The sequence below is a fragment of the Petromyzon marinus genome, chromosome 17, assembly GCF_048934315.1.
Source record: "Petromyzon marinus isolate PM22_M1 ecotype Great Lakes invasive population chromosome 17, UKy_Petmar_22M1.pri1.0, whole genome shotgun sequence".
NCBI lineage: Eukaryota > Metazoa > Chordata > Hyperoartia > Petromyzontiformes > Petromyzontidae > Petromyzon > Petromyzon marinus.
The window spans coordinates 20,345,779-20,365,823 of NC_133683.1; positions in this window are offsets into that span (position 1 = coordinate 20,345,779).

Sequence of the window (20,045 nt, forward strand, 5' to 3'; positions counted from 1 at the left end):
GCAGTGTCCTGTTTGAAATTCAAATTTCGATACAACAAAAAAATTATAAATAATTCCAGCCCCTGTCAATGCACTGCTGGATGAAGGCTTCAACAACACTGCATGTTAGTTACAGGGGGTTTGTTTGACCATACTTCACGCTGGTCGTGGTTGGTGAAGGTAGTGGGGGGAGAGGGGTGGTGGAAGATCGAGTTCATATATCACTCACACCACTCGTGTGAGCTCTGTCCCGGAATTGAACTCAGGTCACCAGGTCCATCATGCAGTGTGCAAACCACGGCACTGCAGTCCACTCCCACGCCTGGTTGTAATGCATCAAAACACATTGAAACATTTAAACAGATTTTTCCATCACATAGATTTTTGGGGTTTGATCGCATAAATATAGAAGTGTCGTTAAACCCACCACCAACACACCGGTGTGCTGTACTCGTAACGAATTAGCATTTTATATTTACGTGACAAACCTTACTTATTGGCTGTGTCGGGTGGTGGCGGGTTTAACAATACATTTATATTTACGCGATTTAACCCCCCAAAAAATTATATAATGGATGATATTGGTCGCGAAAGCCTACGCGTTAAACAAACCAATTTATATACAGTATATTGTATATATTTCCAATGCATAGGTTGACTGTCGCCTGTCCAGTTCTATCCATGATGCATTTACAAATCAGTTTGAAATCCTTTGTATTTACCCTCTGTTGTCCCTTGCAATGACCAGACCACAATGCCAGCCTAGCAAAGTCAAAAGTAACTAAGCACGTCAAGGGAGTGCAACTAATATACGGTGTGCCTACTTTTACATCGCTTGCGATTTGGTGGTGGTGGCTTTTGGACGCATGAGCCGAGCACGATGATGATGATCACTTAAGATTCGTTCGTTCGTTTCTCAGTCCGCTTGTCCCGGTGAGGGTCGCGGCGGCAGCGTGTTGAGTAGTGGCGGTCCACACCTCCCTTTCCCTGGCGACAGACTCTAGCTCTACATTACTACACACTATACACTACACTACTATACATTATACACAACACATTATACACTACACAATACAACGACATCGTCCCTCCAGCATGTCCCGGGCCGGCCCCGGGGTCTCTGACCCCGGACGAATCGTGGTGGTGGGGTTTGTGTGTTCCGACGACCCTCAGAGCTACGTCGTCTAGAGTCTTGTGCTCCTGGTAGGGTCTCCCTTGGCGAACAGGTCTGGGGGGAATGTTCCAGACAAATAACGGTCCAAAAAAAAGCCCGCAATGAATGGTTAAAAAATTACAAAAATCAGAGAACCTCGCCCGGACGAGGGATACCGGGACACACCCCTGGAGCCAGGCCTGGGGGTCGTGTTCGCCAGCAAGCGCCTGGTGGGCTGGTGACCCCCCCCCCCCAAACGTAACCCGGTCGGGCCCAGCCCGACCTCTGGGCCTCACCATCCGCAGGACGAGGGGTGTGGGCGGGGGCGATGTCAGTGTGGCAGGGAGAGGGATGGCGATGGTCACTGAAGATGCAGTATTTAATTTGCATGTTTTACCTAACAGATATAGTTATTTCACGGGCTACGATTATGCCTTCTTTATTACTGCAGCACACTCGTTTGTTTTTGTCATTAAATACTACTTCCAAGAACACTCAGGCTATGCTAAAGTTATAAATAGTGATACATAAATAAATTAAGAGTTGTGCTTCATTATAGGCTACATACAGTGAGGTGGAAAAGTATTTGATCCCCTGCTGTTTTTGTACATAGCCCACTGAAAAAAAAATGATCAGTCTATAATTTTAATGGTAGATTTATTTGAACAGTGAGAGACAGAATAACAACAACAAAAATCCAGAAAAACACATGTCAAAATCTTATAAATTGATTTGCATTTTAATGAGGGAAATAAGTTTTTGACCCCCTCTCAATCAGAAAGATTTCTGGCTCCCAGGTGTCTTTTATACAGGTAACAAGCTGAGATTAGGAGCACTCTTAAAGGGAGTGTTTCTAATCTCAGCGTGTTACCTGTATAAAGGACACCTGTCCACAGAAGCAATCAATCAATCAGATTCCAAACTCTCCACTATGGCCAAGACCAAAGAGCTCTCCAAGGATGTCAGGGACAAGATTGTAGACCTACACAAGGCTGGAATGGGCTACAAGACCATTGCCAAGCAGCTTAGTGAGAAGGTGACAACAGTTGGTGCGATTATTCGCAAATGGAAGAAACTGTCAATCTCCCTCGGCCTGGGGCTCCATGAAAGATCTCACTTCGTGGAGTTGCAATGATCATGAGAACGGTGAGGAATTAGCCCATAACTACACGGTCTTCTCAATGATCTCAAGGCAGCTGGGACCATAGTCACCAAGAAAACAATTGGTAACACACTACGCCGTGAAGGACTGAAATCCTGCAGCGCCCGCAAGGTCCCCCTGCTCAAGACAGCACATATTCATGCCCGTCTGAAGTTTGCCAATGAACATCTGAATGATTCAGAGGACAACTGGGTGAAAGTGTTGTGGTCAGATGAGACCAAATGGAGCTCTTTGGCATCAACTCAACTCGCCGTGTTTGGAGGAGGAGGAATGCTGCCTATGACCCCAAGAACACCATCCCCACCGTCAAACATGGAGGTGGAAACATTATGCTTTGAGGGTGTTTTTCTGCTAAGGGGACAGGATAACTTCACCGCATCAAAGGGACGATGGACAGGACCATGTACTGTCAAATCTTGGGTGAGAACCTCCTTCCCTCAGCCAGGGCATTGAAAATGGGTCGTGGATGGGTATTCCAGCATGACAATGAGCCAAAACACACGGCCAAGGCAACAAAGGAGTGGCTCAAGAAGAAGCACATTAAGGTCCTGGAGTGGCCTTGCCAGTCTCCAGACCTTAATCCCATAGAAAATCTGTGGAGGGAGCTGAAGGTTCGAGTTGCCAAACGTCAGCCTTGAAACCTTAATGACTTGGAGAAGATCTGCAAAGAGGAGTGGGACAAAATCCCTCCTGAGATGTGTGCAAACCTGGTGGCCAACTACAAGAAACGTCTGACCTCTGTGATTGCCAACAAGGGTTTTGCCACCAAGTACTAAGTCATGTTTTGCAGAGGGGTCAAATACTTATTTCCCTCATTAAAATGCAAATCAATTTATAACATTTTTGACATGCGTTTTTACGGATCTTGTTGTTATTCTGTCTCTCACTGTTCAAATAAACCTACCATTAATATTATAGACTGATAATTTCTTTGTCAGTGGGCAAACGTGTAAAATCAGCAGGGGATCAAATACTTTTTTCCCTCACTGTATTAGTAATTCAAATATTCAACGGATACAGATTTTAACTGATTCAATGCAAAGCCAAGCCACCATGCCATTTATACATATGGCCTCACAATATATTCACGCTATGGAAGTGAAAGTTGCATATGCAGAATTTACTCAATGGGAATTCATGGTTTATTTTAATGTCTTGATCCCCTCAGGTACCAGATTTTAACATCTTGTAAATCCCAAGATGCAGAGCAAATAGTTTGTTCAACGAGAAGAGTGAACTTCTTAATCATAGCATATGGATGTTTGCCACGCAGCAGTGTAGAAAATATATAAACAACAGACAGCAAATTATGCAAACTAAAAATAGGTTTTACCCTTTTCTGGCAACAAAACAGGAGGTGTTGAGACGTTCAAACGCCAAATAGAAACATTTTGCAAGGAATGAAGTCTGCGGCAACCACACGTACTTGTGGCGAACATGCAAACATTAATTCGCTGATAGGTGTGGCATTGTCTTTGTACTGTTCGCCTTTTCGCGATCTCTGCTCTGACACTGGTTAATGCGACTAGGCCATAAAGAAGACTGTCTCTGGTGTACGCAAATCAGTTTAAAGGACAATGTCCATATATTACCAGAGGATGTTTTGTTTGCATGTTCGTCACAAGTAAGTGTGGTTAATGCAGACCTGATTCCTTGCAAAAAGGTTTCTGTTTGGTGTTTGAACGTCTTAACACATCCTGTTATATTGTCAGAAAGGGTAAAACCTCTTCTTATTCTTCATACTTTGATACAGACAGCAACATATGTGTGCAATTTCATTTAATACTTAAAATTCGATGGAACTCTTTACGTCATTGTAAATTACCAAATTGCTGTTTCTAAATCGGTTTCGCATGATTAAAAATATTCATCTGGATCAGCAAGTTTACTGGTTTATCATTGTATAGCCTTTGCATTGTATCTCCTGTATCGATGACCAAATCACCGAGAATGTGCCTGCAGTTGTCAGATGTTGTAAGCTCAATAGGCTTGAGCCTGCAGAGTGCTTGGATGGGTGACCACGGGTATGTGGAGGGCAGCAAAGGGCAGAGTTTAAAGCAAATTATTGCTGCATTGTACTTCTATGTTCGCGTGGCTATGCTCCCCACCTTCACCAACAGGCACTCACTGGAACGGTGAGGTGTGGTTCAGATAACAGCCACGGCCCTCTTCCAGCAGTGGATTGACAAAAGGGTCGCACGTGTTGCAAGTTCAGTTTCCGTACACGACCCGTTTTGTTGGCTTTTTTGGTGCTGCTGTGCAGAGCAACGTTTTAAGCAAAACTTCACAGCAGTAACATCACCTTGCTCAATATTAGTGCAAGGGGCATGAAATTGCAAATGTAACCACAATTTGGGTTTACCCTCTCTCTCAAACCCACCTGTCCTTGGATACACAAAGGAGTCACCTTAACTGCGAAGGAAACACAGCGGATTGAAATTGGTAGTCGCACTTCCCCGTGGCCGCCGGTTCTCGAGGAAGCACGGAGCTAATTTAAAGTGTGCTGCGTGGAGGTGGCGGATAATTTGACCTCAACGCAACGCCTTCACTGTTGCACACACTTCCCAACGGCAATCGTGTTGTGTTAATCCACAATATCCTGAATTTCAGCGGAAAGCCGGTGGATGTGAATGCATGTATGTATGTATCTAGACTGGTGGGGTATGCATGCCTGTAGGAGTGGGAGGGATTGGTGATTGGTGGTGGCGTATGTATGCAGCAATGCAGTCACACCCCGGCTTCGGTCGGGGATGCATTCCAGAAATGTGCGGCGAATATCGGAACGACGAATAATCAAAGCAATATTTGGAAATCACCGCAACACTGCACGTGAATAATGTACCGTACTCTGAGAGTGCGCCACATTTATTTACTCGCGCCGCGAAGTAGTGCGTGCACGGGCTGCGTGCAGGCGACGGATACGAGAAGGCACAGGAAGGTGCCGTCACCGGCCTAAGTTTGGTCCGAGGCGATCCAACCCCGGCAGGCGGTGTCAATGAAGTGACGGCGTATTTTGCGGAATGGCATCAAAGGGAGTGACGTAAATCGGAATATTGCCACATTTTTGAAGGGAAAACAAAACGATGAGCCCCAGTGCGTGCACAGCAACGTACGACGGGCAAAAGGGGAGGGGGGCTGACGCTGGCCTGCCCCCTTCGTTTCCCAGAGACACAGATAAAGCGCGAGCGTGCGTGAGTGTCCCTTACCAGCCCCTGCTAACGTTAGAGCGCAGAGTGGCATTGCCTCACAGAAGGTGCTCCGGTGGGAGGTGGGGGGGGGGGACTGGCCCTATAGTAGAGCGAAAAAAACCTCGTGCAATCGCTCAACACGTGTTCACTGGAGACGAGCACGCCAACTTGTTCACTCCAGGTGCCAGCAGCCACCTGTTGCAGAATTGTATCTTATCTGCTCTTCAAGGGTTCAATAGTGCGCGGTTTATCATCAACTTTAGAATACCACCGGGCGCCACGGCGGCGAGATGTTAACTACCTCGTCTGGTGTACAGGTGGTCGTGGGTTCGATCCCAACCCTGACGCCTGCTGGATATTTCGAGTTTGCCTTGTTCTCTTTCCCCGTGGTCGTGTGGATTTTTCTCCGGGTCTTTCCGGGTTTTCCCTCCACATTTAGAAACGTGCATTGAGAGTGTTTGGCCACTACAAATTGATGCCCCCAGGGTCTGGAATGCTATTGCCAATAAACTGCAACTTGAATCGCTACAAATGAGATCTTCTCTCAAAACTGCTCTAGAGGAGTTGTACACCCCTGGCTGCCACTGCTATTCATTGGCGTAAAATAAAATAAAATGTTTCGCTCCGGATGACGCTGCAAAGTATTATCTGTATTTTGATGTAGCGTGCTGATCTCAAAGGTGCATTGAAAAATTTCATACTCCGACTGATGCTCCTGTTGTTGTGGAGTAACTCATGCAGCCAGCTGTGGCTCTAGGATTTGGTGTTACATGTTATTTATGTAGTTTATTGTAAAAATTCGGTCACAGTCCCTGTGATCACTGTTACGTTGCAATTATGGCTTTATTTTTTGGTGATTTCGAAAAGTTTTTTTGGTTTGGACATGTTTTTTTGTTGTAGTACGGAGTTAGACTGATGGCCTTAATCTAAGTTTTTTGTGGTTGTTGTTGTTTGACTTGCATCCCACTGGGATTTTTTTGCACACAGCGTTGGTGTACGGTGCTTTTTTCAGGAATATTTTGCTGTTTTTTTTCATGGATTTTCTGTTTGCACAGTCACATAGTCACTTTAAGATGTTTTTCTTGTTCGTGTTTTTTTGTTTGTTGTGGTTGCATCCGATTCAAGATCCGAATGGCTCACAGGGCTATACCAAAATAAGGAAACTGAAAATTCGATGAGCTATCATTTGTGGCCAGGTCGCTTCTGAAAAAGAGTTCTATAGTTCAGTTCGAAGTTATCTGGTAAAATAAAACATATAGTTTAGTTTAACGGTTTGAAAATGAGCAGGGATTTTCCCCTTTTGTTTCGTGGGGCCAGGCCCAACCAGCTCCCCATGTCGAGCGCCACTGCTGTATCTTATGTCAACACAGATCTCTACTACTACGTCTTCTTCTTCTTCTTCCCTCACCAACACGTCACTTTCTCTGCCGTGTAATTCTTTTTCTCACAAAAAACACAGCAAAACAGCGCATATCAGTCCCAACAGGCTTCGCGAGATCACTGGGACACTGGGGAGAGAGGCGTCTGGCGATCTTATTTATTTCAACAAATGAAAAGGTGAAATATTGGCTTTCCCCTCCAATTATATTTAAATGGGCGCGTGAGCTTAACGGGTTTTTTTAAGCGAGGCCCATATGAACGTTTTATTCAAATCTCCAGAATCTGTAATGTGTGTATGCGTGAATTGAGTTATATGTGTCCATCGTCTGCATGTTAGGCGTTCAATACCGCGGCTACAAAGGGATAATGTCTGTGCGCTGCTCACCCGATGTTAATGTGAGATTTGGCACATTATCTCTCTCATAAAGAAAACTTGTTTGTTTTTTTCAACGTCTCAGCAAAATATGTGGTTACAAGTGCTGCAGCACTGTGGCTTATTGGATGGCGCAATGTGTAGCTCTAAAAACGTGTATTCACAAATATAGACAGGGCCTCTTGTTGTCGTCTTATTCTTATTTTAGCGTATGACAAGCATGCGTAAATGATACGTCTGGGTTTAAGTTGAACCACGTGATAATAGCTTCGGAAATAGCGCCACTTTCGCTGTCGGGTCCACGGTACGATCCATTGTTTCATGGTACGGTCCAGTGTTTGGGTCGGGTGGCCGCAGTCACTGCACTGTGGATCATCATTAATGTCACGCTTTGTCGAAGAGGAGTGCACATCAGTAACTTGGTCACTGTTCAGTATGCATGTATGTTGAACTTCTTTTGCACCGTACGTAGCCAACCGCGCTAATCGGAGGTGCGGCTGGAAGGACAACAAACTCAATATAAAAGAGCGGCTCTAAAAAAAAAAACGAGTTTTGTGTTTTTTTAAATCGAGATTTAATGATGAAGCGGTTGATTTTAGGAGCCCCCGCAGTTGTCGTGGCAGAAGAAAGCCGTGCGGAGCAGTGGCGGTGGGGGCCCTCTGCGGCCTCGGTTGAGAATCTCCGCAGAACCGCGCGGCGTTCCCTAGCGCTCTGCAGTTGACGGCCCCGTGCAGTCGTCTCGGCGCGGCGATCCCAGACCGGTTTCCGCGATCTTGGACGAGTTCGTGGAGGGTCGAGCAAGCTGGTCTTGGTGGAACGGGAGGTCTGTGCTTCCTTGGATTTTTTCCAAGTTGGTTTGATGTCGCAGCACCCATGTTGTGCTGCCACAGCAATGAACCGAACTGAACTATTTTATTTCACCAGGTACAGCCCACTTAGCTATTAGCTCTTTTTCAGAGGTGACCTGGCCACACATGATGTCTCATGCAAAGGGGCTTCCTTATTTCATCATACGTGGAAACTAATAACAGCCAAATAATCTAAATGCAGGTTTCTAACTGTGGAGGGCAAAACCAGAGGATCCGGAGAAAAATCCACGCAACCACGGGGAGAGAGAACAAACGAACTGCAAATATAGAGGCATCGTCAGGGACGGGGTCAGGATTGAACCCACGAACTCCTGCGTACAAAGAGACGGAGACAACCTCTCACCACCACGATGCCCCTCACATTCATAAATAAGTAAACGTCACATTGATAATAATGTTAATATGTTAACATATCTTACCAACCGTATGCATACACGGGGCTTTAAAAAGTCTAGTTACGATTCTGTAAATATATATGCACATAAAACATTGCATATTAAAAATCCATTTCAGGAACATTAATTTGGAATCTTTCACAGCGATGTTGTAAATTAAGATCTCAGCTGTAGAGGATCTGCATATTATTTTTGATGAACATTCACGTAGACAATGAAAAAAAGAAGGTAATGGCTAATAATTATAAGTATGCGGGAAGAAATGGCTAAAATGATGAACATTTTTTTCTCTCTCCGTCTGATAGTGCAATTAATTGTACAGTAATCATGCTATTTCTCTGTCTTCCTTCTCGCGTCTCACTGTGAAGTGGTCGGTCTCTCGGAAGCTTTGATTTACATGAGATTTTTGCTTGACACCGTAAGCAAATCATGCTGTCCTTCATCAGGAGGCTGCATGTAATATACTTTATTGCCTGGAAAGATTGCATCTCACCCCTCCTCATTATTGCTCACATTGCTGCAGATGGTATATAATTTATTCATAAACAACATCAATCATTTCACATGTTGGAAATTGTTACATTAAGTTGGGGACCAGTGAAATGAGCATGGCTGTGTAATTAAAACCATTAAAGCTATTTTAGGAAACCCAATTTTACACTTGATTGATAACCAGTAATTTATCTTTATTAAGAGTTTTTCTGTTTAAGAAGCAACCATAAGTTGTTTAGTTACACGCTTTATTTGTACGGGTAATTACAGTTTAAAGAAGTGGACCATTTCAATTGCCCATCTCCCCCTCTCCTGCTATATACATTTTTTCATCATCTCCCACTGTCTAGGAATGCGATTACGGGACTCCAGACATGTGACCGCCTCTCAGAGGCCACCATCAGTCCTGCTGGAGAATCAACAGCTGATCCCGCTGCCACACAGCCGACGTGCTCGCCGCTCCGAGCCCTAAGAGTTGGCGCGCGGGCTGCAATCTTTCCGCTGTGCCTTTCCCTGGCAGCAGCGGCAATCTCGGGATTGCCGCTGCTGCTGCTGCTGCTGCCGCCCAAGGATTGTAAAAAGTCGCAGGGGGAGGTTTTCTATCGCGGTTTCACCTTGAGCTACCCAGAAGGGCCTCCCCTCCCGTGTGAGCAAAAATGTTTTACTTTTTATTGCACTGACGTGGCACCAACTTATTCATGAAAACAACAACTGGGCATCGAAACATCTGCATGAAAGTTCATTTCTGATATTTCTTGGGAAAATTTCCAAAATGCAACTGTCTTCTACCGATTCAGTATTTCTACGACAAAAACCTGCAAGAATGTATCATTACCAGTAACAAAAATCGTACCCTTCAAGGATATTGAGAGGTAACCACATTTTACATACGAATTTCCACAAATTGCCCTCCGTTACTCTAAATGGTTAATCTACTGGGTAAAACAACGTTTTCGTACGTACAATAAAAAAGAGACGAAACACTGCAAATCTTTCCTTTAGTTATCTAAACGTGATTAATTACATTTTCAAGAGCCAAATGGAATCGAAGGTGTCCCGTAATCCATCATGTAAATTTTCTCACTTTCAGTGCAAAACAAGCGTGAAGTCTAGAAGGTGAAAGTAAAAAAACAACAACCTCAAATTGCATTCACGCTACCGAAGTATCACACCAACGCTGATGTGATCATGGCTTACATTTGACTCGTTAGCAAAAATATATGAGCCTGCTTTTTTTTTTGCACGGGAAACGTTGAGGGACGTTTTCTTGTCGGCATCAATAATTTCGTACTGGATTTACTCCTTGGTCAGAAAGTCATTCGTACCCGAGTCATAAGGGAATTGTTATATTCAGACACTCAGTTGTGTGAATTTGTAGACTAGTTGTAAGATGAAAAAAACTTCCCATGCTGTAATTTATTTTTTGTAACGCCCGTGTGCACACATTCCACAGCTGTGCACGTTTGCCAAAAAAAAAACAATGCATTAATACGAATTTTTTTACGTTTAATAATATTTCAGCGTTTGCTTTCGGTGGACTTGTGGATGTGTTATCTGCCTTTTACTTCTCATGATTGGGGTTTAATTTCCCATACATCCTTGCACACTGGCAAAAAAATTCGCGGGTATTAAATGTACCCTCACTTGGAGCTTGGCACTGTAAACACGGTTGCTGTAATATTAAAAATACAAGGCAATTAAAACGACTGAACATACGGGAGACTGGTTGTGGCTTCCCCCCCCCCCCCGCGTTGTCATGTCTTCAAAACATTACTTACAATCAATGATGAACATCCCATCGGCTGAGATGTCACCTACCTTGAGTTGTACTTTCTCAGTGTCATTTTAATTATCCCGTGTGTACGTTCTCAAAAAAGATAAAAATGCCTTGAGAGTTGTCTCTGACACTACGACTCAGAGCAGCCTTGCCCCTACTGTGTCGACCAGAGGTCACGTGAAGGGTTCTCAGAGGTAGCGCTGTGATATCTGCTTCACTGCACTGCCCTGCGATAGATCTGAATGGATACTTTGTCTCGTGACATGACGCCAATAACACAATCGGGATAAAACTGGCAAAAATGGCATAAAAAAAGAAGCCGGCTTGTTTTGATTGAGTATTCGGTGGCATAAGATCGATTGTGCCGAAGTGAAGGTGAATGGGTATGAAGTACAGTATTCAAGATGATGCCCTGCTCTTGTTATTTTCACATGTTGTGAGCTGAAGTTAGTGTTTATTTGAATGCTACAATATACCAGCAAATACCTACATAACAAGCAGCAAATATTTATGTTCTTTGGTTCTTTCGGTAAAGTCACGTAGAATGAGAATGAAATAATAAAATAACACAATAAAATTCTCGCGACGTTTCGGCCACTTGTGCTGTGGCCGAAACGTCGTGAGAATTTTATTGTGTTATTTTATTCTCATTCTACGTGACTTTACCGAAAGAACCAAAGAAGATGAATCCTTGCAGTCACGAAAGCTTTAAATCGAAATTTAATCTTTATGTGTTTGTATTTTTCTCGAGAACTCCTAGACCGCTCCACCGATTTGAATTAATTAATTTGGCATCATTTAAAAGCTTAACATATGTGATGTAATGCGAACTAGGCCAATTTTAAGAACTCACATGACCTTTGACCCGATAGTTCGAAAAATGTAGCTTATTAGTGCCAGCATTGCCTATACACCTTACAATCGGTATGTGCGCAACGCAAAAGCCAATTCAAAATCATACAATGGGTGGGGGGCTTGTGGCATTAGTAAGGGGTGCGTGTGTGTGTGTGTACGGAGGGGATGTGAAGTGGTAGGGGTAGCGGTTAGTGCGTTGCATTACGAACCCTACGACTCGAGATCGCAGACAAGGCTAGTGACGATTATTTGAACCGGTTCTGGGATTCCCCTAGATCAACTCGGCCTCAAATGAGTACCTGGTACGATGTGTAAATATCGCCACTAGGGAGACAAAGGCGGCCGGGCGTGGCGCTGGTCAGCCACAACCCTCGTGTGCCGTGCCGGCCTTTCATCAGTGCTCGCGAACAGCACTTGGCCCAACAGTCTGTCGAAGCTATACGGGGGACCTTTGTCTTAGTTGTCTGCGGGGTTGGTGGGAGCCTTTTGAATCTCGATGGGCTTCCCACTAGTATCTTGTGTGGCCCTTAATCCACACTGATGGAGGGGTAGAAAAGGTCGAGGGCAAAGAACACGTGGCACGGGAGGTGTTTACAGATAAGGGTGTGTGGTATGACCATGGGAATGTATGTTCATACTTAACACAGGGCCCTTACATGATGTTGCGTAGCCTTTGTCCCCATCGGGCCACCTAACCTTGGCTGAAAGCACGGGGTGCATGGGATGATTTGTAAAAAAAAAAAGGTGAGCGTCAGAGAGGCGAGCTATTTATCCCGAAGCAACGTAAAGTGGAACAAGACCGATTAAACTCTGCGTCCGCATTAAAAACAAATTAGCAAACTAGATACAATTGCGGTCGGGAAAGTGAGAATGGCATTAATGTGCCTAAATGCTAATAACATCTGGACATGCGATCGTTTCTCTTGGAAATCATTGCAATGCAATGACTTTGCCACTGCTCCTGAGCATGACCGCGAGCAGACGATTAAACCCTCCCGACGGTCTTATGAACCACCAATGTGACATTCGAGTGTTACGTTTCTAAAAATGTGTGCACTTCGAGCAACATTTAGTTTCCAAATCGAGATTGAATGCACTGCGATATGTGATATTTACTGCCCTTTCTTAACCCACTATTGGTCGGGGGGGGGGGTTATTTGACAATACTTCACCACGTTGGCCAACACGGGTCGGTGATGATGGAGAGCAAATAGGTCGGAGCCTAGAAGAGCATAACAACAATGGATTTTGAATAACTGCCCTCTGCTGCCCACAACATAGCACAGCTGCACAGCAGCTGTGTGACACCTGCCATGCATCGTGGTTTACCATCCTCAGCACTGTCCAGGGCCAACGCATGCTTAGCTTCTTCTGAGATCTGAGGAGGTGACGCACTATTGCGGGTGATTTAGCCACATGCCACTATAACATGTAACAAGACAAATCATTTTTTTTTTAATGGAAAGCACAATGTTAAAATAAAGTGTTGCATCCATTCAGCCCACGTGGTTTTGTATTGTCAGAAGCTTTCATGGTTATTGGTGGGGTAGAGCACCAGATGTGTGTGGGGAAATGGTTAGCGCAGCGCACTATGAACCCAACAACATGAGTTTGATTCCCGGTCGAAACTAAAGTTTGTAGTGGGTGATATCTGATTCCGTCCTGGGCTCCCACCACCCTCACCAGCCTAGAATGGATCAGCGTAGTGAAGTATGGTCAAACATGGAAAGCCTTAATTCAGCAGTGGAGGTACAAAGCGCTGAACATGTAAACGGAACTGAGAAAATGATATTATAATAACAAATAACAAGGCTGTTTGCACGTGCAATTGAATGGTTTATGGAAATATTTAAGGAGATTTTGATAAGTGGGTGCGAGTAGTGTGATTTATATATACTGGTGTAAAAAAAGCCTGTTTTGGTTGGCAATGGTATATTTAGATATTGCAATATTTAATAGTGTATTACCTTAAATGAATTATTTAACAAAAAACATAATTAGCTATGTTAAGCGTATTCATGGAATCATGTTATAATTCGTGAGGTATAATATGTTGCACTTTTAATTCAATTCATGTTTTGAATTTGTTTCATGAAAAGGAAAATAATGCACTAGCCAATTATTGTTTGGCCCAAACTCATTTTCTTACAACGCGTAATTGATTTAGGGTCACATGATGGTAGTGAGTTGTGTGTCGTGCACCCCCCTCCACTCGACCGGGCCCAATTGCAGCACCAACGTTTTGGAACTAACTTTATATTCCTCCATTAACATCGTAAACCCTCCTTTAAAAAAATATCATGAAGCAGAAGATCCAGTGCTCGATACAGCAGTCACATTTGCAAAAGTGATTTGTAAGTTTCATCATTAGCTCTGTATAGATAATTCAAGGTTAATATGCCATTTTACTGAGAGACTACTGTTGTGTGGTGTTATTTTGGTGTGGTCTGGGACTGTTTTGTTATTGTAATTTTTTTGCTGCCATGCCCAGTTTTGATTTCTCTTCAGTGACTTGCTTACCATTTTCTCTATTTTGTACTCCTATTGTTGTTTGTATTGTTTCCTGTTGTTACTTGCTGACCCGCCCCTACTGGGACATCTGTGACAAAGAGCTTCATAGCTCATCGGATTCCTCCTACAGTCTAAATAAATATTCTGCCTGACTGAACTTGTGACGCGATGAACGAACGTGCCGGTGTTTGCCTTGCTTCAGCAGCACCACCAATGTGGCGGAGAGCAATCTCACAACACCTAACAATGAGCTCCCCCCTCCACATCTCTATCCCCCAAACCTCCCTTGTTAGAACATCTGCCTTCCCTACATGGACGCACCCCTTTACAAGGGGAACTGTTAACCCAGAGGACACCACTCATAAACCATCCCCTCCCTCCCCCCCTTTATATTATCCTAGCGAAAATTCTTCCTTGTAAGCGCCGGACACGCAAAATGGGCAACAAGAAAATAGATTAAAATAAAACAAATTAAGTCTCCCTCTACCCAAGGCTGAAGCAGAAGCAGTAAAACATGCAAGCAGTCACAAATTGGCCCGTTTGTTCACGTGACAACTGTATAAATTGGCGGTGCCAGGTGGATGAGGATTTGCAACACACATTTTACTTACTCGATCTGACCCAATATATATCATTATTATTGATCATAATATCGTTCCCATAGTCGTGATCGCGAACCAAATAGATGCCACCATCACATCTACGGTTCGCACACACACACAAATCACTCTCCTGTAACTACTTGGAATGTCGCGGGAATGTTACAATCTAGGATTTAAACAAAAATCTCGTTCAAAATAAATCTGCAAATGGAAAAAAAAACCTTTAAAACCTTGCTGACGCTCAAGTTCCTTTGAATGAGCTTCTACCGGGATCTGCGGTAGAAGGCGCAAGGCGGGCACAGCTGTCTTGCCTGAACCTCCCCCTGCTTACTCAGCTCGCCGTGTCACGGACAATCACACGTGAAAAGCGCGCAGGTCTCTTGCTCAACCCCCCACGCCGCCGCCGCCCCTTTTACAATCTCCTCCCTTCAATCCCAATCTCCTTCCAAAGCATCCCTACAGCTCAACATCCTGGGAGAAAAGTGAAACCGATTTACTTTCGCTTCCGTCCCACTGCTGCACCTCCCCCCCCCCAGATGGGGTCCCCCTTTCTCGTCTGGGCCGCAAGCTTTAGCCTTGCTTTAAACTTCCATCCACGCGCTCGGCGGAGGGTGAAGGCTTCTTGCAGCGGGGGCTGGCTTAAGTTGCACTCGGATGGATCCAAGCTAATCCTATACACACCCCCCTCTCTCTCTCGTCCTCTTCCTTTTTTTTGTAATCCGTGACCGCCTCCCAATGCGCTTGCCCAACAAATTGGGGGGGGGGGGGGGTGGAGAGAGAAGGGGTCCCGATGCACAAGTTGATTGATCCCTTATAGGGGCTCTCAGAGAAGCGCTTCGGCAGCTCTGCCTTTTGGAACGTGGTCGATCAGCCCATTGTGCAATGCCGACGGTCACGGCGGGTTGTCCGTGACCTGATCGACACTCAATGTGTGCGTGCCAAAGGGGTGGGGGGGGAGGGCGACGGCGGCCTTGGTGTGGGGGGGAGAGAGGTAAAAAGTGGGCGAGAAGGAGGAGGAGGTGGTGGAAGTGTGGGGGAAAGTGGAGGATGCAAGGCAGTCAGGAAGGCAGGAATAAGTGGAGGTGGGGGGTGGCAGTGATGCTTTGTATCGTCACTGACTCGAGGCTAGAGCCGCCTTGCTTCGTGGGGATTGCAAAGGCACGGAAGAGGATTTATTTTGGTAAAGGATTGAATTTGCCGATACGTATCGGAAGTGTGTAAATGCCATAAATTGCGTGTTAATGACAGGCAAATAGCAAGCTCAATGTAACCTCTTTGCATGCTGCCCAGCTGTCTATGCATCGATCGGTCGTTCTCTCCACGCATCTCAAAAATACATTGTAAAAAACAACGTGTTTTCATGAAATCCATGAATAACGAGCGTTGTTTGCAAGAGTCAAGTAAAAATAAGCATCGATAATACTGCAATAACAATACTTTATAGACACCGATGGTTACGATACCGGTCTGGACCCATTATGATGTTGGCGGCATTGGGCGGGACTGGCGACATTTACAAATATTTATGGACCCTTTATTCTGAGCTGTGACTTTGCTATTTAGGCTCGAGCTTTAACTGCGGTTTTATAACCCATTTAATTTGCAATCATTTTCATTTTTTTTTACAGCCGCCGAGCTACGGGGAGTCGCCCGGTCTGAGCACACCCCGAGCCAGCTCGCCGCTGCGATCGGGATGCTGGGGTGGGGAATGGGCAAGGCGGGGATGGTGACACCGTTGGTGTCTCCGACGGAAAACATCCGTTTCAAAAAGTTTTACAAACGCATGCTAAATTGCCTTGCTTCAAAGCACATCGTTCCCGCAATCATGTATATGCATATGTTGTTGATGCATTATTAATGCAACTGTAAATAATGACATCTGGCCCGAATCCCTGCTGTCTCACAAGTAATGGATGAGCAGGAGACTGACTGAGACTCCGCTGCACGGACCATCACTTTATACATAAATTACATTCCGCTGACAGAGATTTATGGCGAGACATCTAATCAAGCAATAAATTCGGCTGCATTCAGATCGGAGTGCGTTGGCATCTGTGAACCTGTAGCTTCCATTATGTTTATTATCGTTCTCTATTACTCATATACACACACACACTCGCACCACGCATGGGAGCTTTGTGCAGTAAGGAAGACGCGCCCGTGCGTTCGCCTCGACTTGACGCAGGTGCTGCCCAAGAACATGCGGCACTTTGAAACCCACCCGGTCAGTGGCGTCCCACTCATTGCCGCGCGCGGCGGGATTAAAAAAAAAAGCGCACAGCAAATAGGGGGATACGTGCGCACGTTCCCAATTGTGATGCATTGACAGGCGGAGTCTCTCATTGTCAATTAGACGCATTAGCTCGTGGCTTTTGCGCAAATGCAAATGAGCAAACGCGGGGCGCGCTTCACTCTTTTTGATATATTCCGCAGGTCGAACGGCAGCACTTTGCATCGGAGAAATGAAATTACTGCAACCAGTTACGCGTTAATATTAATATGCTGTTGACTTTTAATCGCCGGCGAATATTTGAATGAATAATACGCCGGGGAGAGGTGAATGTTGCTTCCTTAATAATACAGCGTTTAATATATTTGCGAAATGAAATAACGTTAAACATGGGGGGGGGGGGGGGGGGGAGGGTCACGTCTAATTAACCTCTGCAATAATTATAAACGCTTGAGAAAAATTTCACAATAATCCCGCAGATTCCAGTAAACTTTTCACCCCCTCTCAAACGACATCATAGTTGAAGGTATCCTCGTGCACTTGACATTCACACATAGCATGAAACAAAACAAAACTGATCAATCCGAATAAATTGAGTCATTGTTCATAATCCGACAATGATCAAAGGTGTGCCAACAAGCACACCCTTGAATGTAACTGGCCAAATATTCTAACGCAGGACCTTCCTGGAAACAAAACGCTGTCTTGAGACTCACTTGAATTAAGTAAATGTTTATTGTTGTTTAGAGTGAGGAGTTTGAGCGATGAAATCGTCTCATGTGCAAGTGTTAGGTGGATTGTTAGGACGACAACATTGTCTAATTCCATCGCAAGATCAGTCGAGACGGCGGGCGCCATGGATAGAGAGAGATAAAGCGAGGCCCATCTTCCAGCATAGAGTTAATCATGGCTGACGACGATGATTACATAGAGTATTTCGCTGCTTGCTACGTTGACACTATACAGCGAATAGTAGCAATATTAATTAGCCTAATTGCTTGTTCTGTTTAGTGAACGGTATTCGTTCTAATTTGCCTGACTGCACAATTGTTCATGCCATCCGCCAGGCGGATGTACGGCACAAGTAACATCATTGCCACCTCTATTCTCAACCAGGTGAGAACCCATTGACCAAATTACCCGGGATAGTCCCGATCTCATCTCAGATCTCATAAGCCGAGCGGCTTTGAGGCTGCATGGTGCTGCTCTGGAATGGGTGACCACCATCCTCAGTCAGGTTTGGCGTAGCCTGCTAAGGGGCCACGTGATGGTCAGCAGAGGCTACGTGCAGACTAATCTCTTGATGCATTGTACTTCGGTCATCCCACGCAGTGCCAGTGCGGGGCCTGTAGCATATGTTATAAAGGGGCCATAAGTAAAAAAAAAAAAGACTTAAATATTAAAACACAATTTTTTTACTTGCATAGTAAAATAATTGTCAGTTTAAACACGTATTTTTGCATTTGCTATACAGCCAGACAATACGAGAAATCGCTAACCTTAAACACCCAGTCGTTCATAAAAAGTAGAAGGCAGTATAGTACTATAGTAATAGAGCAAGTGCAGAATCATTGAACCGGAATTGATAGCTTGAAAACATTTAGCGCGGGGCCCTTGAAAGTGCGGGGCCCGTAGCATATGTAGCTACTTTTGCTCCGAGGATAATCCGGCACTGATCCCACGTCTATACTAGTCGCCTTCAGCAACCGGCAGTGGACCACGCGTGGGTGAAGTATGGTTAAATAATCCCCACGATCTACCCGGCGTGTGGGCGGACCTCATCCAGCAGTGGATTGACAAAAGGACTGTACGTGTACATTAGAACCCACTCAGACTACAAGTGCAGTCGTGTTTTTTGTTTTTCTTTCTCCAAGGGCGACCTCGGTTGTTCCAAAGGCAAAGCACGGGGAACAGAGACAACTGCACAAACCGACATCTGAATGCAAATATCCTACAGCAAGAGACATAAGCATATCTAAACAATTTAGATACATCAGAATGAAACATACTAACATAAAACGGAATACAGAGTAGCAATCAAATTAGGTTTAAACAAAGCCTAATTACTCACGGAATATTTCCCGGGCCTCCCCTAACACACCCAAACCCTGCCGGTAAAAAAATTTTCCTGGACAGCTCCCGGCTGAAATTAAATCGTGGCTTTGTAGCAAAGAGCAGAAGGAGCCAACCGCACCTGTACGGGCGTCACGCGCAGGGTGTAGAAGGCACACGTGAAGTTCTGTCGTAACGGGTTCCTTCACGCGCGAGCCCAGGGCTGTGGCAAGTTGGCAATGATTACATACGCAGAAGACGCTGAAGAAGAGCTCGGCTCGTGTACGAGAGTAGGAGCGTCCGTTGCTGTTGCTGGCTCATGTGAGCAGAGACGAGACTGGCGGTAGTAGGCAAGGTGTTGAAGTTAAACTGTATTTGTTGTAATCGTGCATTGTTATTAATGGACACCATATGCTTAGGCATAACACGAGCACGCTTTGGTGCACCCTGAGGCCTGTTGATTATGAAGTGTATGCAGCTGCCAGTTTATCTTTGGCAATGACACAAACCTACCCCATCTGGGCACTTCACTAGTATTCGTTAATGTCCATTAATGTCTTAGCCTTACACACGTTTAGTGCTCTGCAATGTGCTTTTTTTTCTTCCGTTGGGTGTTGATTAAATACACGTCAGAACCTCGGCTAAAGCCTTTTGTAACCTATTGTATTAATCTCATCACCTGGGAGTGCAATAATGAATGTAATTTATTCTGCTGTTCGTTTGCTGCTCGCGCCGTTGCGTAATTACGCACACGTGCTCCGACGCCGAGCAAAGTGAGCAGACCGGCACGGCGCTCGTCTTCACGGGCTGTAATGCGTGTTCAAGTCCTGCATTGTGTGACCAATAAGGACCCATTGACAATAGTGTGAGCAGTAAAGGCTCGGATAATGCAACACACGGGTGGTGGAGCGGTGGCGCAGTGGTTAGCGCAGTGCGCTATGAATTCGGCTACTACCGTAATTCGATTTCCAGCCGCGGCCAAGTAGGATCAGTGTTTCGGTTATTCTTTGAACGGGTTCTGGGTTCC